Here is a 19,752-nt window from a genome sequence, read left to right as displayed (position 1 = left end):
CAGCTTTTTCTCAGACAACATTAGCTTCAGGTTTTTGGAAACCACTTTATTCAGCTAACAGATCGCTTACGTCTTGCCGAGTATACGTGATTTTTGGATTCATAGTCAAGCAGGTGCATTTCCAATTCAGAAGACTTCTAACGTCGGCAGATTTAGCAAAAATTAAATAATGTTTCTGCCAGGTTTCGAACCTGGGACCTTTCGCGTGTGAGGCGAACGTGATAACCACTACACTACAGAAACTGCCACAATGCCGACTTTGCGCAGGAAAATTGGGGGAATGTGTTTGCTGCATACCCATAGTATTTAAAAAGTCCCCAGATTCAAATGCCTATTTCCTTCAACATACATAGAAGAAGAAAACAGTCTGTTGATGTGAAATTGTATTCTTGGCAAAAGTTTGATCTGTCCAGTCAATCATTTCCAAACCTACACACATACAGCAAACAATCCCTCCCCTCTGCCTGTGATATAATTAAGGCAGTTAATGCATTAACTTAATTATCCCCAGGCAGAAAAAATAAAAAACGCACATTTTTCTAAAGTACCATAAGTGGCCCAAAACACAACATATCCCCATGAATGTTACATCACCAGACAGCTCTGATCTGGGTGAGCGACATATCCGAAAATCACCCAGATCAGATCAGGGGTTCAGAAATTTCATAGAAGTCATAATTTTGCCCAGGCGAACCCGGGATTTCATGCCCAAAACAGTTCCATAGATTGGCGGCTAAGTGCCGCTGGAGGACCGACCGGGAACCGCGAGGTTTTCATGCCGAAAATAGCTCCAGGGCATTCACGGCAAAGTCCCCTTGAAGTTTATTCGTGGTTTAAGTCAATGCGAACAAGATGGCCGCCACCGCGTGTTCCAATGTCGAATGGCGGCCACGTCGACTGTTCGGGAGTTCGAAGAACCATTGTCTAAAGTCCCAATGGCCACAAATAGGGTCTCTCAGCCAAAACAAATTAAAAGGGGCCATAGTCACAGAGCAAAAGGTTGGCAAATATTCCTCTCCAAAAACCAGTGGCGAGGTCACTTTCGCCACAACTGTATTCAGCAAGCTGATCGCTCATGTGAGTAAACATGATTTTCTTGCATTTTTAGTAGAGAATCCATCTCTGAAAATACAGCGAGCATGAGTTTTGCTTTTGTCGACGGTGATTTTTGCACAAAACCCTTCTCCCATTGTAGGGAATATGACAAAAAGAACAGATGCACTTGAAATTTGCAAAGAGACTTCGAAAAGCCGCATTCTAACAAAAAGGAATCCAAAACAGAACAAAAGCAATGTTTCTGCCCGGTTTCGAACCGGGGACCTTTCGCGTGTTAGGCGAACGTGATAACCACTACACTACAGAAACTACAGCTGTGCACATCCATGTTGAGACCGGAGTAGCATGCGCCATGTGCAAGCACTGAATGCAAGACAGAAAATGCTGTCTTGCATTCGGTACTTGCACATGGCGCATGCTGATTTAATGAGTGCAATTCAGCTTTTTCTCAGACAACATTAGCTTCAGGTTTTTGGAAACCACTTTATTCAGCTAACAGATCGCTTATGTCTTGCCGAGTATACGTGATTTTTGGATTCATAGTCAAGCAGGTGCATTTCCAATTCAGAAGACTTCTAACGTCGGCAGATTTAGCAAAAATTAAATAATGTTTCTGCCAGGTTTCGAACCTGGGACCTTTCGCGTGTGAGGCGAACGTGATAACCACTACACTACAGAAACTGCCACAATGCCGACTTTGCGCAGGAAAATTGTGGGAATGTGTTTGCTGCATACCCATCGTATTTAAAAAGTCCCCAGATTCAAATGCCTATTTCCTTCAACATACATAGAAGAAGAAAACAGTTTGTTGATGTGAAATTGTATTCTTGGCAAAAGTTTGATCTGTCCAGTCAATCATTTCCAAACCTACACACATACAGCAAACAATCCCTCCCCTCTGCCTGTGATATAATTAAGGCAGTTAATGCATTAACTTAATTATCCCCAGGCGGTAAAAAATAAAAAACGCACATTTTTCTAAAGTACCATAAGTGGCCCAAAACACAACATATCCCCATAAATGTTACATCACCCGACAGCTCTGATCTGGGTGAGCGACATATCCGAAAATCACCCAGATCACATCAGGGGTTCAGAAATTTCATAGAAGTCATAATTTTGCCCAGGCGAACCCGGGATTTCATGCCCAAAACAGTTCCATAGATTGGCGGCTAAGTGCCGCTGGAGGACCGACCTGGAACCGCGAGGTTTTCATGCCGAAAATAGCTCCAGGGCATTCGCGGCAAAGTCCCCTTGAAGTCTATTCGTGGTTTAAGTCAATGCGAACAAGATGGCCGCCACCGCGTGTTCCAATGTCGAATGGCGGCCACGTCGACTGTTCGGGAGTTCGAAGAACCATTGTCTAAAGTCCCAATGGCCACAAATAGGGTCTCTCAGCCAAAACAAATTAAAAGGGGCCATAGTCACAGAGCAAAAGGTTGGCAAATATTCCTCTCCAAAAACCAGTGGCGAGGTCACTTTCGCCACAACTCTATTCAGCAAGCTGATCGCTCATGTGAGTAAACATGATTTTCTTGCATTTTTAGTAGAAAATCCCTCTCTGAAAGTACAGCGAGCATGAGTTTTGCTTTTGTCGACAGTGATTTTTGCACAAAACCCTTCTCCCATTGTAGGGAATATGACAAAAAGAACAGATGCACTTGAAATTTGCAAGGAGACTTCGAAAAGCCGCATTCTAACAAAAAGGAATCCAAAACGTAACAAAAGCAATGTTTCTGCCCGGTTTCGAACCGGGGACCTTTCGCGTGTTAGGCGAACGTGATAACCACTACACTACAGAAACTACAACTGTGCAGATCCATGTTGAGACCGGAATAGCATGCGCCATGTGCAAGCACTGAATGCAAGACAGAAAATGCTGTCTTGCATTCGGTACTTGCACATGGCGCATGCTGATTTAATGAGTGCAATTCAGCTTTTTCTCAGACAACATTAGCTTCAGGTTTTTGGAAACCACTTTATTCAGCTAACAGATCGCTTACGTCTTGCCGAGTATACGTGATTTTTGGATTCATAGTCAAGCAGGTGCATTTCCAATTCAGAAGACTTCTAACGTCGGCAGATTTAGCAAAAATTAAATAATGTTTCTGCCAGGTTTCGAACCTGGGACCTTTCGCGTGTGAGGCGAACGTGATAACCACTACACTACAGAAACTGCCACAATGCCGACTTTGCAAGGAAAATTGGGGGAATGTGTTTGCTGCATACCCATCGTATTTAAAAAGTCCCCAGATTCAAATGCCTATTTCCTTCAACATACATAGAAGAAGAAAACAGTCTGTTGATGTGAAATTGTATTCTTGGCAAAAGTTTGATCTGTCCAGTCAATCATTTCCAAACCTACACACATACAGCAAACAATCCCTCCCCTCTGCCTGTGATATAATTAAGGCAGTTAATGCATTAACTTAATTATCCCCAGGCAGTAAAAAATAAAAAACGCACATTTTTCTAAAGTACCATAAGTGGCCCAAAACACAACATATCCCCATAAATGTTACATCACCCGACAGCTCTGATCTGGGTGAGCGACATATCCGAAAATCACCCGGATAAGATCAGGGGTTCAGAAATTTCATAGAAGTCATAATTTTGCCCAGGCGAACCCGGGATTTCATGCCCAAAACAGTTCCATAGATTGGCGGCTAAGTGCCGCTGGAGGACCGACCTGGAACCGCGAGGTTTTCATGCCGAAAATAGCTCCAGGGCATTCGCGGCAAAGTCCCCTTGAAGTCTATTCGGGGTTTAAGTCAATGCGAACAAGATGGCCGCCACCGCGTGTTCCAATGTCGAATGGCGGCCACGTCGACTGTTCGGGAGTTCGAAGAACCATTGTCTAAAGTCCCAATGGCCACAAATAGGGTCTCTCAGCCAAAACAAATTAAATGGGGCCATAGTCACAGAGCAAAAGGTTGGCAAATATTCCTCTCCAAAAACCAGTGGCGAGGTCACTTTCGCCACAACTCTATTCAGCAAGCTGATCGCTCATGTGAGTAAACATGATTTTCTTGCATTTTTTGTAGAAAATCCATCTCTGAAAGTACAGCAAGCATGAGTTTTGCTTTTGTCGACGGTGATTTTTGCACAAAACCCTTCTCCCATTGTATTGAATATGACAAAAGGAACAGATGCACTTGAAATTTGCAAAGAGACTTCGAAAAGCCGCATTCTAACAAAAAGGAATCCAAAACAGAACAAAAGCAATGTTTCTGCCCGGCGACCTTTCGCGTGTTAGGCGAACGTGATAACCACTACACTACAGAAACTACAGCTGTGCACATCTATGTTGAGACCGGAGTAGCATGCGCCATGTGCAAGCACTGAATCGAAGACAGAAAATGCTGTCTTGCATTCGGTACTTGCACATGGCGCATGCTGATTTAATGAGTGCAATTTAGCTTTTTCTCAGACAACATTAGCTTCAGGTTTTTGGAAACCACTTTATTCAGCTAACAGATCGCTTACGTCTTGCCGAGTATACGTGATTTTTGGATTCATAGTCAAGCAGGTGCATTTCCAATTCAGAAGACTTCTAACGTCAGCAGATTTAGCAAAAATTAAATAATGTTTCTGCCAGGTTTTGAACCTGGGACTTTTCGCGTGTGAGGCGAACGTGATAACCACTACACTACAGAAACTGCCACAATGCCAACTTTGCGCAGGAAAATTGGGGGAATGTGTTTGCTGCATACCCATCGTATTTAAAAAGTCCCCAGATTCAAATGCCTATTTCCTTCAACATACATAGAAGAAGAAAACAGTCTGTTGATGTGAAATTGTATTCTTGGCAAAAGTTTGATCTGTCCAGTCAATCATTTCCAAACCTACACACATACAGTAAACAATCCCTCCCCTCTGCCTGTGATATAATTAAGGCAGTTAATGCATTAACTTAATTATCCCCAGGCAGAAAAAAAATAAAAAACGCACATTTTCTAAAGTACCATATGTGGACCAAAACACAACATATCCACATAAATGTTACATCACCCGACAGCTCTGATCTGGGTGAGCGACAAATCCGAAAATCACCCAGATCAGATAAGGCGTTCAGAAATGAAATAGAAGTCATAATTTTGCCCAGGCAAACCCGGGATTTCATGCCCAAAACAGTTCCATAGATTGGCGGCTATCTGCCGCTGGAGGACCGACCTGGAACCGCGAGGTTTTCATGCCGAAAATAGCTCCAGGGCATTCGTGGCAAAGTCCCCTTGAAGTCTATTCGTGGTTTAAGTCAATGCGAACAAGATGGCCGCCACCGCGTGTTCCAATGTCGAATGGCGGCCACGTCGACTGTTCGGGAGTTCGAAGAACCATTGTCTAAAGTCCCAATGGCCACAAATAGGGTCTCTCAGCCAAAACAAATTAAAAGGGGCCATAGTCGCAGAGCAAAAGGTTGGCAAATATTCCTCTCCAAAAACCAGTGGCGAGGTCAGTTTCGCCACAACTCTATTCAGCAAGCTGATCGCTCATGTGAGTAAACATGATTTTCTTGCATTTTTAGTAGAAAATCCATCTCTGAAAATACAGCGAGCATGAGTTTTGCTTTTGTCGACGGTGATTTTTGCACAAAACCCTTCTCCCATTGTAGGGAATATGACAAAAAGAACAGATGCACTTGAAATTTGCAAAGAGACTTCGAAAAGCCGCATTCTAACAAAAAGGAATCCAAAACAGAACAAAAGCAATGTTTCTGCCCGGTTTCGAACCGGGGACCTTTCGCGTGTTAGGCGAACGTGATAACCACTACACTACAGAAACTACAGCTGTGCACATCCATGTTGAGACCGGAGTAGCATGCGCCATGTGCAAGCACTGAATGCAAGACAGAAAATGCTGTCTTGCATTCGGTACTTGCACATGGCGCATGCTGATTTAATGAGTGCAATTCAGCTTTTTCTCAGACAACATTGGCTTCAGGTTTTTGGAAACCACTTTATTCAGCTAACAGATCGCTTACGTCTTGCCGAGTATACGTGATTTTTGGATTCATAGTCAAGCAGGTGCATTTCCAATTCAGAAGACTTCTAACGTCAGCAGATTTAGCAAAAATTAAATAATGTTTCTGCCAGGTTTCGAACCTGGGACCTTTCGCGTGTGAGGCGAACGTGATAACCATTACACTACAGAAACTGCCACAATGCCGACTTTGCGCATGAAAATTGGGGGAATGTGTTTGCTGCATACCCATGGTATTTAAAAAGTCCCCAGATTCAAATGCCTATTTCCTTCAACATACATAGAAGAAGAAAACAGTCTGTTGATGTGAAATTGTATTCTTGACAAAAGTTTGATCTGTCCAGTAAAATCATTTCCAAACCTACACACATACAGTAAACAATCCCTCCCCTCTGCCTGTGATATAATTAAGGCAGTTAATGCATTAACTTAATTATCCCCAGGCAGAAAAAAAAAAAAACCGCACATTTTTCTAAAGTACCATAAGTGGCCCAAAACACAACATATCCACATAAATGTTACATCACCCGACAGTTCTGATCTGGGTGAGCGACATATCCGAAAATCACGCAGATCAGATCAGGGGTTCAGAAATTTCATAGAAGTCATCATTTTGCCCAGGCGAACCCGGGATTTCATGCCCAAAACAGTTCCATAGATTGGCGGCTAAGTGCCGCTGGAGGACCAACCGGGAACCACGAGGTTTTCATGCCGAAAATAGCTCCAGGGCATTCGTGGCAAAGTCCCCTTGAAGTCTATTCGTGGTTTAAGTCAATGCGAACAAGATGGCCGCCACCGCGTGTTCCAATGTCGAATGGCGGCCACGTCGACTGTTCGGGAGTTCGAAGAACCATTGTCTAAAGTCCCAATGGCCACAAATAGGGTCTCTCAGCCAAAACAAATTAAAAGGGGCCATAGTCGCAGAGCAAAAGGTTGGCAAATATTCCTCTCCAAAAACCAGTGGCGAGGTCAGTTTCGCCACAACTCTATTCAGCAAGCTGGTCGCTCATGTGAGTAAACATGATTTTCTTGCATTTTTAGTAGAAAATCCATCTCTGAAAATACAGCGAGCATGAGTTTTGCTTTTGTCGACGGTGATTTTTGCACAAAACCCTTCTCCCATTGTAGGGAATATGACAAAAAGAACAGATGCACTTGAAATTTGCAAAGAGACTTCGAAAAGCCGCATTCTAACAAAAAGGAATCCAAAACAGAACAAAAGCAATGTTTCTGCCCGGTTTCGAACCGGGGACCTTTCGCGTGTTAGGCGAACGTGATAACCACTACACTACAGAAACTACAGCTGTGCACATCCATGTTGAGACCGGAGTAGCATGCGCCATGTGCAAGCACTGAATGCAAGACAGAAAATGCTGTCTTGCATTCGGTACTTGCACATGGCGCATGCTGATTTAATGAGTGCAATTCAGCTTTTTCTCAGACAACATTGGCTTCAGGTTTTTGGAAACCACTTTATTCAGCTAACAGATCGCTTACGTCTTGCCGAGTATACGTGATTTTTGGATTCATAGTCAAGCAGGTGCATTTCCAATTCAGAAGACTTCTAACGTCAGCAGATTTAGCAAAAATTAAATAATGTTTCTGCCAGGTTTCGAACCTGGGACCTTTCGCGTGTGAGGCGAACGTGATAACCATTACACTACAGAAACTGCCACAATGCCGACTTTGCGCATGAAAATTGGGGGAATGTGTTTGCTGCATACCCATGGTATTTAAAAAGTCCCCAGATTCAAATGCCTATTTCCTTCAACATACATAGAAGAAGAAAACAGTCTGTTGATGTGAAATTGTATTCTTGACAAAAGTTTGATCTGTCCAGTAAAATCATTTCCAAACCTACACACATACAGTAAACAATCCCTCCCCTCTGCCTGTGATATAATTAAGGCAGTTAATGCATTAACTTAATTATCCCCAGGCAGAAAAAAATAAAAAACGCACATTTTTCTAAAGTACCATAAGTGGCCCAAAACACAACATATCCACATAAATGTTACATCACCCGACAGTTCTGATCTGGGTGAGCGACATATCCGAAAATCACCCAGATCAGATCAGGGGTTCAGAAATTTCATAGAAGTCATAATTTTGCCCAGGCGAACCCGGGATTTCATGCCCAAAACAGTTCCATAGATTGGCGGCTAAGTGCCGCTGGAGGACCGACCTGGAACCACGAGGTTTTCATGCCGAAAATAGCTCCAGGGCATTCGCGGCAAAGTCCCCTTGAAGTCTATTCGTGGTTTAAGTCAATGCGAACAAGATGTCCGCCACCGCGTGTTCCAATGTCGAATGGCGGCCACGTCGACTGTTCGGGAGTTCGAAGAACCATTGTCTAAAGTCCCAATGGCCACAAATAGGGTCTCTCAGCCAAAACAAATTAAATGGGGCCATAGTCACAGAGCAAAAGGTTGGCAAATATTCCTCTCCAAAAACCAGTGGCGAGGTCACTTTCGCCACAACTCTATTCAGCAAGCTGATCGCTCATGTGAGTAAACATGATTTTCTTGCATTTTTTGTAGAAAATCCATCTCTGAAAGTACAGCAAGCATGAGTTTTGCTTTTGTCGACGGTGATTTTTGCACAAAACCCTTCTCCCATTGTATTGAATATGACAAAAGGAACAGATGCACTTGAAATTTGCAAAGAGACTTCGAAAAGCCGCATTCTAACAAAAAGGAATCCAAAACAGAACAAAAGCAATGTTTCTGCCCGGCGACCTTTCGCGTGTTAGGCGAACGTGATAACCACTACACTACAGAAACTACAGCTGTGCACATCTATGTTGAGACCGGAGTAGCATGCGCCATGTGCAAGCACTGAATCGAAGACAGAAAATGCTGTCTTGCATTCGGTACTTGCACATGGCGCATGCTGATTTAATGAGTGCAATTTAGCTTTTTCTCAGACAACATTAGCTTCAGGTTTTTGGAAACCATTTTATTCAGCTAACAGATCGCTTACGTCTTGCCGAGTATACGTGATTTTTGGATTCATAGTCAAGCAGGTGCATTTCCAATTCAGAAGACTTCTAACGTCAGCAGATTTAGCAAAAATTAAATAATGTTTCTGCCAGGTTTTGAACCTGGGACTTTTCGCGTGTGAGGCGAACGTGATAACCACTACACTACAGAAACTGCCACAATGCCAACTTTGCGCAGGAAAATTGGGGGAATGTGTTTGCTGCATACCCATCGTATTTAAAAAGTCCCCAGATTCAAATGCCTATTTCCTTCAACATACATAGAAGAAGAAAACAGTCTGTTGATGTGAAATTGTATTCTTGGCAAAAGTTTGATCTGTCCAGTCAATCATTTCCAAACCTACACACATACAGTAAACAATCCCTCCCCTCTGCCTGTGATATAATTAAGGCAGTTAATGCATTAACTTAATTATCCCCAGGCAGAAAAAAAATAAAAAACGCAAATTTTCTAAAGTACCATATGTGGACCAAAACACAACATATCCACATAAATGTTACATCACCCGACAGCACTGATCTGGGTGAGCGACAAATCCGAAAATCACCCAGATCAGATAAGGCGTTCAGAAATGAAATAGAAGTCATAATTTTGCCCAGGCAAACCCGGGATTTCATGCCCAAAACAGTTCCATAGATTGGCGGCTATCTGCCGCTGGAGGACCGACCTGGAACCGCGAGGTTTTCATGCCGAAAATAGCTCCAGGGCATTCGTGGCAAAGTCCCCTTGAAGTCTATTCGTGGTTTAAGTCAATGCGAACAAGATGGCCGCCACCGCGTGTTCCAATGTCGAATGGCGGCCACGTCGACTGTTCGGGAGTTCGAAGAACCATTGTCTAAAGTCCCAATGGCCACAAATAGGGTCTCTCAGCCAAAACAAATTAAAAGGGGCCATAGTCGCAGAGCAAAAGGTTGGCAAATATTCCTCTCCAAAAACCAGTGGCGAGGTCAGTTTCGCCACAACTCTATTCAGCAAGCTGATCGCTCATGTGAGTAAACATGATTTTCTTGCATTTTTAGTAGAAAATCCATCTCTGAAAATACAGCGAGCATTAGTTTTGCTTTTGTCGACGGTGATTTTTGCACAAAACCCTTCTCCCATTGTATTGAATATGACAAAAGGAACAGATGCACTTGAAATTTGCAAAGAGACTTCGAAAAGCCGCATTCTAACAAAAAGGAATCCAAAACAGAACAAAAGCAATGTTTCTGCCCGGCGACCTTTCGCGTGTTAGGCGAACGTGATAACCACTACACTACAGAAACTACAGCTGTGCACATCTATGTTGAGACCGGAGTAGCATGCGCCATGTGCAAGCACTGAATCGAAGACAGAAAATGCTGTCTTGCATTCGGTACTTGCACATGGCGCATGCTGATTTAATGAGTGCAATTTAGCTTTTTCTCAGACAACATTAGCTTCAGGTTTTTGGAAACCACTTTATTCAGCTAACAGATCGCTTACGTCTTGCCGAGTATACGTGATTTTTGGATTCATAGTCAAGCAGGTGCATTTCCAATTCAGAAGACTTCTAACGTCAGCAGATTTAGCAAAAATTAAATAATGTTTCTGCCAGGTTTTGAACCTGGGACTTTTCGCGTGTGAGGCGAACGTGATAACCACTACACTACAGAAACTGCCACAATGCCAACTTTGCGCAGGAAAATTGGGGGAATGTGTTTGCTGCATACCCATCGTATTTAAAAAGTCCCCAGATTCAAATGCCTATTTCCTTCAACATACATAGAAGAAGAAAACAGTCTGTTGATGTGAAATTGTATTCTTGGCAAAAGTTTGATCTGTCCAGTCAATCATTTCCAAACCTACACACATACAGTAAACAATCCCTCCCCTCTGCCTGTGATATAATTAAGGCAGTTAATGCATTAACTTAATTATCCCCAGGCAGAAAAAAAAAAAACCGCACATTTTTCTAAAGTACCATAAGTGGCCCAAAACACAACATATCCACATAAATGTTACATCACCCGACAGTTCTGATCTGGGTGAGCGACATATCCGAAAATCACCCAGATCAGATCAGGGGTTCAGAAATTTCATAAAAGTCATAATTTTGCCCAGGCGAACCCGGGATTTCATGCCCAAAACAGTTCCATAGATTGGCGGCTAAGTGCCGCTGGAGGACCGACCTGGAACCACGAGGTTTTCATGCCGAAAATAGCTCCAGGGCATTCGCGGCAAAGTCCCCTTGAAGTCTATTCGTGGTTTAAGTCAATGCGAACAAGATGTCCGCCACCGCGTGTTCCAATGTCGAATGGCGGCCACGTCGACTGTTCGGGAGTTCGAAGAACCATTGTCTAAAGTCCCAATGGCCACAAATAGGGTCTCTCAGCCAAAACAAATTAAAAGGGGCCATAGTCACAGAGCAAAAGGTTGGCAAATATTCCTCTCCAAAAACCAGTGGCGAGGTCAGTTTCGCCACAACTCTATTCAGCAAGCTGATCGCTCATGTGAGTAAACATGATTTTCTTGCATTTTTAGTAGAAAATCCATCTCTGAAAATACAGCGAGCATGAGTTTTGCTTTTGTCGACGGTGATTTTTGCACAAAACCCTTCTCCCATTGTAGGGAATATGACAAAAAGAACAGATGCACTTGAAATTTGCAAAGAGACTTCGAAAAGCCGCATTCTAACAAAAAGGAATCCAAAACGGAACAAAAGCAATGTTTCTGCTCAGTTTCGAACCGGGGACCTTTCGCGTGTTAGGCGAACATGATAACCACTACACTACAGAAACTACAGCTGTGCAGATCCCTGTTGAGACCGCAGTAGCATGCGCCATGTGCAAGCACTGAATGCAAGACAGAAAATGCTGTCTTGCATTCGGTACTTGCACATGGCGCATGCTGATTTAATGAGTGCAATTTAGCTTTTTCTCAGACAACATTAGCTTCAGGTTTTTGGAAACCACTTCATTCAGCTAACAGATCGCTTACGTCTTGCCGAGTATACGTGATTTTTGGATTCATAGTCAAGCAGGTGCATTTCCAATTCAGAAGACTTCTAACGTCAGCAGATTTAGCAAAAATTAAATAATGTTTCTGCCAGGTTTTGAACCTGGGACCTTTCGCGTGTGAGGCGAACGTGATAACCACTACACTACAGAAACTGCCACAATGCCAACTTTGCGCAGGAAAATTGGGGGAATGTGTTTGCTGCATACCCATCGTATTTAAAAAGTCCCCAGATTCAAATGCCTATTTCCTTCAACATACATAGAAGAAGAAAACAGTCTGTTGATGTGAAATTGTATTCTTGGCAAAAGTTTGATCTGTCCAGTCAATCATTTCCAAACCTACACACATACAGCAAACAATCCCTCCCCTCTGCCTGTGATATAATTAAGGCAGTTAATGCATTAACTTAATTATCCCCAGGCAGAAAAAAATAAAAAACGCACATTTTTCTAAAGTACCATAAGTGGCCCAAAACACAACATATCCCCATAAATGTTACATCACCCGACAGCTCTGATCTGGGTGAGCGACATATCCGAAAATCACCCAGATCAGATCAGGGGTTCAGAAATTTCATAGAAGTCATAATTTTGCCCAGGCGAACCCAGGATTTCATGCCCAAAACAGTTCCATAGATTGGCGGCTAAGTGCCGCTGGAGGACCGACCTGGAACCGCGAGGTTTTCATGCCGAAAATAGCTCCAGGGCATTCGCGGCAAAGTCCCCTTGAAGTCTATTCGTGGTTTAAGTCAATGCGAACAAGAGGGCCGCCACCGCGTGTTCCAATGTCGAATGGCGGCCACGTCGACTGTTCGGGAGTTCGAAGAACCATTGTCTAAAGTTCCAATGGCCACAAATAGGGTCTCTCAGCCAAAACAAATTAAAAGGGGCCATAGTCACATAGCAAAAGGTTGGCAAATATTCCTCTCCAAAAACCAGTGGCGAGGTCACTTTCGTCACAACTCTATTCAGCAAGCTGATCGCTCATGTGAGTAAACATGATTTTCTTGCATTTTTAGTAGAAAATCCATCTCTGAAAGTACAGCGAGCATGAGTTTTGCTTTTGTCGACGGTGATTTTTGCACAAAACCCTTCTCCCATTGTAGGGAATATGACAAAAAGAACAGATGCACTTGAAATTTGCAAAGAGACTTCGAAAAGCCGCATTCTAACAAAAAGGAATCCAAAACTGAACGAAAGCAATGTTTCTGCCTGGTTTCCAAACGGGGACCTTTCGCGTGTTAGGTGAACATGATAACCACTACACTACAGAAACTACAGCTGTGCACATCCCTGTTGAGACCGGAGTAGCATGCGCCATGTGCAAGCACTGAATGCAAGACAGAAAATGCTGTCTTGCATTCGGTACTTGCACATGGCGCATGCTGATTTAATGAGTGCAATTCAGCTTTTTCTCAGACAACATTAGCTTCAGGTTTTTGGAAACCACTTTATTCAGCTAACAGATCGCTTACGTCTTGCCGAGTATACGTGATTTTTGGATTCATAGTCAAGCAGGTGCATTTCCAATTCAGGAGACTTCTAACGTCAGCAGATTGAGCAAAAATTAAATAATGTTTCTGCCAGGTTTCGAACCTGGGACCTTTCGCGTGTGAGGCGAACGTGATAACCACTACACTAGAGAAACTGCCACAATGCCGACTTTGCGCAGGAAAATTGGGGGAATGTGTTTGCTGCATACCCATCGTATTTAAAAAGTCCCCAGATTCAAATGCCTATTTCCTTCAACATACATAGAAGAAGAAAACAGTCCGTTGATGTGAAATTGGATTCTTGGCAAAAGTTTGATCTGTCCAGTCAATCATTTCCAAACCTACACACATACAGCAAACAATCCCTCCCCTCTGCCTGTGATATAATTAAGGCAGTTAATGCATTAACTTAATTATCCCCAGGCAGAAAAAAATAAAAAACGCACATTTTTCTAAAGTAACATAAGTGGCCCAAAACACAACATATCCCCATAAATGTTACATCACCCGACAGCTCTGATCTGGGTGAGCGACATATCCGAAAATCACCCAGATCAGATCAGGGGTTCAGAAATTTCATAGAAGTCATAATTTTGCCCAGGCGAACCCGGGATTTCATGCCCAAAACAGTTCCATAGATTGGCGGCTAAGTGCCGCTGGAGGACCGACCTGGAACCGCGAGGTTTTCATGCCGAAAATAGCTCCAGGGCATTCGCGGCAAAGTCCCCTTGAAGTCTATTCGTGGTTTAAGTCAATGCGAACAAGATGGCCGCCACCGCGTGTTCCAATGTCGAATGGCGGCCACGTCGACTGTTCGGGAGTTCGAAGAACCATGTCTAAAGTCCCAATGGCCACAAATAGGGTCTCTCAGCCAAAACAAATTAAAAGGGGCCATAGTCACAGAGCAAAAGGTTGGCAAATATTCCTCTCCAAAAACCAGTGGCGAGGTCAGTTTCGCCACAACTCTATTCAGCAAGCTGATCGCTCATGTGAGTAAACATGATTTTCTTGCATTTTTAGTAGAAAATCCATCTCTGAAAGTACAGCGAGCATGAGTTTTGCTTTTGTCGACGGTGATTTTTGCACAAAACCCTTCTCCCATTGTAGGGAATATGACAAAAAGAACAGATGCACTTGAAATTTGCAAAGAGACTTTGAAAAGCCGCATTCTAACAAAAAGGAATCAAAAACAGAACAAAAGCATTGTTTCTGCCCAGTTTCGAACCGGGGACCTTTCGCGTGTTAGGCGAACATGATAACCACTACACTACAGAAACTACAGCTGTGCAGATCCCTGTTGAGACCGGAGTAGCATGCGCCATGTGCAAGCACTGAATGCAAGACAGAAAATGCTGTCTTGCATTCGGTACTTGCACATGGCGCATGCTGATTTAATGAGTGCAATTCAGCTTTTTCTCAGACAACATTAGCTTCAGGTTTTTGGAAACCACTTTATTCAGCTAACAGATCGCTTACGTCTTGCCGAGTATACGTGATTTTTGGATTCATAGTCAAGCAGGTGCATTTCCAATTCAGAAGACTTCTAACGTCAGCAGATTTAGCAAAAATTAAATAATGTTTCTGCCAGGTTTTGAACCTGGGACCTTTCGCGTGTGAGGCGAACGTGATAACCACTACACTACAGAAACTGCCACAATGCCAACTTTGCGCAGGAAAATTGGGGGAATGTGTTTGCTGCATACCCATCGTATTTAAAAAGTCCCCAGATTCAAATGCCTATTTCCTTCAACATACATAGAAGAAGAAAACAGTCTGTTGATGTGAAATTGTATTCTTGGCAAAAGTTTGATCTGTCCAGTCAATCATTTCCAAACCTACACACATACAGCAAACAATCCCTCCCCTCTGCCTGTGATATAATTAAGGCAGTTAATGCATTAACTTAATTATCCCCAGGCAGAAAAAAATAAAAAACGCACATTTTTCTAAAGTAACATAAGTGGCCCAAAACACAACATATCCCCATAAATGTTACATCACCCGACAGCTCTGATCTGGGTGAGCGACATATCCGAAAATCACCCAGATCAGATCAGGGGTTCAGAAATTTCATAGAAGTCATAATTTTGCCCAGGAGAACCCGGGATTTCATGCCCAAAACAGTTCCATAGATTGGCGGCTAAGTGCCGCTGGAGGACCGACCTGGAACCGCGAGGTTTCTGCCCGGTTTCGAACCGGGGACCTTTCGCGTGTGAGGCGAACGTGATAACCACTACACTACAGAAACTGCCACAATGCCGACTTTGCGCAGGAAAATTGGGGGAATGTGTTTGCTGCATACCCATCGTATTTAAAAAGTCCCCAGATTCAAATGCCTATTTCCTTCAACATACATAGAAGAAGAAAACAGTCTGTTGATGTGAAATTGTATTCTTGGCAACAGTTTGATCTGTCCAGTCAATCATTTCCAAACCTACACACATACAGTAAACAATCCCTCCCCTCTGCCTGTGATATAATTAAGGCAGTTAATGCATTAACTTAATTATCCCCAGGCAGAAAAAAGTTAAAAACGCACATTTTTCTAAAGTACCATAAGTGGCCCAAAACACAACATATCCCCATAAATGTTACATCACCCGGCAGCTCTGATCTGGGTGAGCGACATATCCGAAAATCACCCAGATCAGATCAGGGGTTCAGAAATTTCATAGAAGTCATAATTTTGCCCAGGCGAACCCGGGATTTCATGCCCAAAACAGTTCCATAGATTGGCGGCTAAGTGCCGCTGGAGGACCGACCTGGAACCGCGAGGTTTTCATGCCGAAAATAGCTCCAGGGCATTCGCGGCAAAGTCCCCTTGAAGTCTATTCGTGGTTTAAGTCAATGCGAACAAGATGGCCGCCCCCGCGTGTTCCAATGTCGAATGGCGGCCACGTCGACTGTTCGGGAGTTCGAAGAACCATTGTCTAAAGTCCCAATGGCCACAAATAGGGTCTCTCAGCCAAAACAAATTAAAAGGGGCCATAGTCACAGAGCAAAAGGTTGGCAAATATTCCTCTCAAAAAAGCAGTGGCGAGGTCACTTTCGCCACAACTCTATTCAGCAAGCTGATCGCTCATGTGAGTAAACATGATTTTCTTGCATTTTTAGTAGAAAATCCATCTCTGAAAGTACAGCGAGCATGAGTTTTGCTTTTGTTGACGGTGATTTTTGCACAAAACCCTTCTCCCATTGTAGGGAATATGACAAAAAGAACAGATGCACTTGAAATTTGCAAAGAGACTTTGAAAAGCCGCATTCTAACAAAAAGGAATCCAAAACGGAACAAAAGCAATGTTTCTGCCCGGTTTCGAACTGGGGACCTTTCGCGTGTTAGGCGAACGCGATAACCACTACACTACAGAAACTACAGCTGTGCACATCCATGTTGAGACCGGAGTAGCATGCGCCATGTGCAAGCACTGAATGCAAGACAGAAAATGCTGTCTTGCATTCGGTACTTGCACATGGCGCATGCTGATTTAATGAGTGCAATTCAGCTTTTTCTCAGACAACATTAGCTTCAGGTTTTTGGAAACCACTTTATTCAGCTAACAGATCGCTTACGTCTTGCCGAGTATACGTGATTTTTGGATTCATAGTCAAGCAGGTGCATTTCCAATTCAGAAGACTTCTAACGTCAGCAGATTTAGCAAAAAATAAATAATGTTTCTGCCAGGTTTCGAACCTGGGACCTTTCGCGTGTAAGGCAAACGTGATAACCACTACACTACAGAAACTGCCACAATGCCAACTTTGCGCAGGAAAATTGGGGGAATGTGCTGCATACCCATCGTATTTAAAAAAAACACAACATATCCCCATAAATGTTACATCACCCGACAGTTCTGATCTGGGTGAGCGACATATCCGAAAATCACTCAGATCAGATCAGGGATTCAGAAATTTCATAGAAGTCATAATTTTGCCCAGGCGAACTCGGGATTTCATGCCCAAAACAGTTCCATAAATTGGCGGCTAAGTGCCGCTGGAGGACCGACCTGGAACCGCGAGGTTTTCATGCCGAAAATAGCTCCAGGGCATTCGCGGCAAAGTCCCCTTGAAGTCTATTCGTGGTTTAAGTCAATGCGAACAAGATGGCCGCCACCGCGTGTTCCAATGTCGAATGGCGGCCACGTCGACTGTTCGGGAGTTCGAAGAACCATTGTCTAAAGTCCCAATGGCCACAAATAGGGTCTCTCAGCCAAAACAAATTAAAAGGGGCCATAGTCACAGAGCAAAAGGTTGGCAAATATTCCTCTCAAAAAAGCAGTGGCGAGGTCACTTTCGCCACAACTCTATTCAGCAAGCTGATCGCTCATGTGAGTAAACATGATTTTCTTGCATTTTTAGTAGAAAATCCATCTCTGAAAGTACAGCGAGCATGAGTTTTGCTTTTGTTGACGGTGATTTTTGCACAAAACCCTTCTCCCATTGTAGGGAATATGACAAAAAGAACAGATGCACTTGAAATTTGCAAAGAGACTTCGAAAAGCCGCATTATAACAAAAAGGAATCCAAAACAGAACAAAAGCAATGTTTCTGCCCGGTTTCGAACCGGGGACCTTTCGCGTGATAACCACTTCATTCAGCTAACAGATTGCTTACGTCTTGCCGAGTATACGTGATTTTTGGATTCATAGTCAAGCAGGTGCATTTCCAATTCAGAAGACTTCTAACGTCAGCAGATTTAGCAAAAATTAAATAATGTTTCTGCCAGGTTTCGAATCTGGGACCTTTCGCATGTGAGGCGAACATGATAACCACTACACTACAGAAACTGCCACAATGCCAACTTTGCGCAGGAAAATTGGGGGAATGTGTTTTCTGCATACCCATCGTATTTAAAAAGTCCCCAGATTCAAATGCCTATTTCCTTCAACATACATAGAAGAAGAAAACAGTCTGTTGATGTGAAATTGTATTCTTGGCAAAAGTTTGATCTGTCCAGTCAATCATTTCCAAACCTACACACATACAGTAAACAATCCCTCCCCTCTGCCTGTGATATAATTAAGGCAGTTAATGCATTAACTTAATTATCCCCAGGCAGAAAAAAATAAAAAACGCACATTTTTCTAAAGTACCATAAGTGGCCCAAAACACAACATATCCCCATAAATGTTACATCACCCGACAGCTCTGATCTGGGTGAGCGACATATCCGAAAATCACCCAGATCAGATCAGGGATTCAGAAATTTCATAGAAGTCACAATTTTGCCCAGGCGAACTCGGGATTTCATGCCCAAAACAGTTCCATAAATTGGCGGCTAAGTGCCGCTGGAGGACCGACCTGGAACCGCGAGGTTTTCATGCCGAAAATAGCTCCAGGGCATTCGCGGCAAAGTCCCCTTGAAGTCTATTCGTGGTTTAAGTCAATGCGAACAAGATGGATGCCACCGCGTGTTCCAATGTCGAATGTCGGCCACGTCGACTGTTCGGGAGTTCGAAGAACCATTGTCTAAAGTCCCAATGGCCACAAATAGGGTCTCTCAGCCAAAACAAATTAAAAGGGGCCATAGTCACAGAGCAAAAGGTTGGCAAATATTCCTCTCCAAAAACCAGTGGCAAGGTCACTTTCGCCACAACTCTATTCAGCAAGCTGATCGCTCATGTGAGTAAACATGATTTTCTTGCATTTTTAGTAGAAAATCCATCTCTGAAAGTACAGCGAGCATGAGTTTTGCTTTTGTTGACGGTGATTTTTGCACAAAACCCTTCTCCCATTGTAGGGAATATGACAAAAAGAACAGATGCACTTGAAATTTGCAATGAGACTTCGAAAAGCCGCATTATAACAAAAAGGAATCCAAAACAGAACAAAAGCAATGTTTCTGCCCGGTTTCGAACCGGGGTACTTTCGCGTGATAACCACTTTATTCAGCTAACAGATCGCTTACGTCTTGCCGAGTATACGTGATTTTTGGATTCATAGTCAAGCAGGTGCATTTCCAATTCAGAAGACTTCTAACGTCAGCAGATTTAGCAAAAATTAAATAATGTTTCTGCCAGGTTTCGAACCTGGGACCTTTCGCGTGTGAGGCGAACTTTATAACCACTACACTACAGAAACTGCCACAATGCCCACTTTGCGCAGGAAAATTGGGGGAATGTGTTTGCTGCATACCCATCATATTTAAAAAGTCCCCAGATTCAAATGCCTATTTCCTTCAGCATACATAGAAGAAGAAAACAGTCTGTTGATGTGAAATTGTATTCTTGGCAAAAGTTTGATCTG

General features: G+C 43.2%; 18 non-coding genes across 18 annotated transcripts; all 18 read right to left on the bottom strand.

Annotated features, from left to right (window-relative positions):
* Nucleotides 1-170: 170 nt before the first annotated feature.
* Nucleotides 171-243, bottom strand: TRNAV-CAC (transfer RNA valine (anticodon CAC)). The gene has a single exon. It is a non-coding gene; the product is annotated as a tRNA-Val (tRNA).
* Nucleotides 244-1,292: 1,049 nt separating this feature from the next.
* Nucleotides 1,293-1,365, bottom strand: TRNAV-AAC (transfer RNA valine (anticodon AAC)). Its single transcript has one exon. It is a non-coding gene; the product is annotated as a tRNA-Val (tRNA).
* A 299-nt stretch (nt 1,366-1,664) lies between these two features.
* On the bottom strand, nt 1,665-1,737 carry TRNAV-CAC (transfer RNA valine (anticodon CAC)). The gene has a single exon. It is a non-coding gene; the product is annotated as a tRNA-Val (tRNA).
* A 1,050-nt stretch (nt 1,738-2,787) lies between these two features.
* Nucleotides 2,788-2,860, bottom strand: TRNAV-AAC (transfer RNA valine (anticodon AAC)). The gene has a single exon. It is a non-coding gene; the product is annotated as a tRNA-Val (tRNA).
* Nucleotides 2,861-3,159: 299 nt separating this feature from the next.
* On the bottom strand, nt 3,160-3,232 carry TRNAV-CAC (transfer RNA valine (anticodon CAC)). Its single transcript has one exon. It is a non-coding gene; the product is annotated as a tRNA-Val (tRNA).
* A 1,410-nt stretch (nt 3,233-4,642) lies between these two features.
* TRNAV-CAC (transfer RNA valine (anticodon CAC)) lies at nt 4,643-4,715 on the bottom strand. The gene has a single exon. It is a non-coding gene; the product is annotated as a tRNA-Val (tRNA).
* Nucleotides 4,716-5,765: 1,050 nt separating this feature from the next.
* On the bottom strand, nt 5,766-5,838 carry TRNAV-AAC (transfer RNA valine (anticodon AAC)). The gene has a single exon. It is a non-coding gene; the product is annotated as a tRNA-Val (tRNA).
* Nucleotides 5,839-6,137: 299 nt separating this feature from the next.
* TRNAV-CAC (transfer RNA valine (anticodon CAC)) lies at nt 6,138-6,210 on the bottom strand. The gene has a single exon. It is a non-coding gene; the product is annotated as a tRNA-Val (tRNA).
* A 1,051-nt stretch (nt 6,211-7,261) lies between these two features.
* TRNAV-AAC (transfer RNA valine (anticodon AAC)) lies at nt 7,262-7,334 on the bottom strand. The gene has a single exon. It is a non-coding gene; the product is annotated as a tRNA-Val (tRNA).
* Nucleotides 7,335-7,633: 299 nt separating this feature from the next.
* TRNAV-CAC (transfer RNA valine (anticodon CAC)) lies at nt 7,634-7,706 on the bottom strand. The gene has a single exon. It is a non-coding gene; the product is annotated as a tRNA-Val (tRNA).
* A 1,412-nt stretch (nt 7,707-9,118) lies between these two features.
* On the bottom strand, nt 9,119-9,191 carry TRNAV-CAC (transfer RNA valine (anticodon CAC)). Its single transcript has one exon. It is a non-coding gene; the product is annotated as a tRNA-Val (tRNA).
* A 1,411-nt stretch (nt 9,192-10,602) lies between these two features.
* TRNAV-CAC (transfer RNA valine (anticodon CAC)) lies at nt 10,603-10,675 on the bottom strand. Its single transcript has one exon. It is a non-coding gene; the product is annotated as a tRNA-Val (tRNA).
* Nucleotides 10,676-12,096: 1,421 nt separating this feature from the next.
* Nucleotides 12,097-12,169, bottom strand: TRNAV-CAC (transfer RNA valine (anticodon CAC)). The gene has a single exon. It is a non-coding gene; the product is annotated as a tRNA-Val (tRNA).
* A 2,544-nt stretch (nt 12,170-14,713) lies between these two features.
* On the bottom strand, nt 14,714-14,786 carry TRNAV-AAC (transfer RNA valine (anticodon AAC)). The gene has a single exon. It is a non-coding gene; the product is annotated as a tRNA-Val (tRNA).
* A 299-nt stretch (nt 14,787-15,085) lies between these two features.
* On the bottom strand, nt 15,086-15,158 carry TRNAV-CAC (transfer RNA valine (anticodon CAC)). The gene has a single exon. It is a non-coding gene; the product is annotated as a tRNA-Val (tRNA).
* A 526-nt stretch (nt 15,159-15,684) lies between these two features.
* TRNAV-CAC (transfer RNA valine (anticodon CAC)) lies at nt 15,685-15,757 on the bottom strand. The gene has a single exon. It is a non-coding gene; the product is annotated as a tRNA-Val (tRNA).
* Nucleotides 15,758-16,807: 1,050 nt separating this feature from the next.
* Nucleotides 16,808-16,880, bottom strand: TRNAV-AAC (transfer RNA valine (anticodon AAC)). Its single transcript has one exon. It is a non-coding gene; the product is annotated as a tRNA-Val (tRNA).
* A 299-nt stretch (nt 16,881-17,179) lies between these two features.
* On the bottom strand, nt 17,180-17,252 carry TRNAV-UAC (transfer RNA valine (anticodon UAC)). The gene has a single exon. It is a non-coding gene; the product is annotated as a tRNA-Val (tRNA).
* Between the last annotated feature and the right edge of the window lie 2,500 nt (nt 17,253-19,752).

This window comes from Pelobates fuscus, chromosome 2 (genome assembly GCF_036172605.1).
Source record: "Pelobates fuscus isolate aPelFus1 chromosome 2, aPelFus1.pri, whole genome shotgun sequence".
Taxonomy (NCBI): Eukaryota; Metazoa; Chordata; class Amphibia; order Anura; family Pelobatidae; genus Pelobates; species Pelobates fuscus.
Note: the sequence above shows the minus strand (reverse complement) of the source record. Positions and strands in the feature narration are given on the sequence as shown.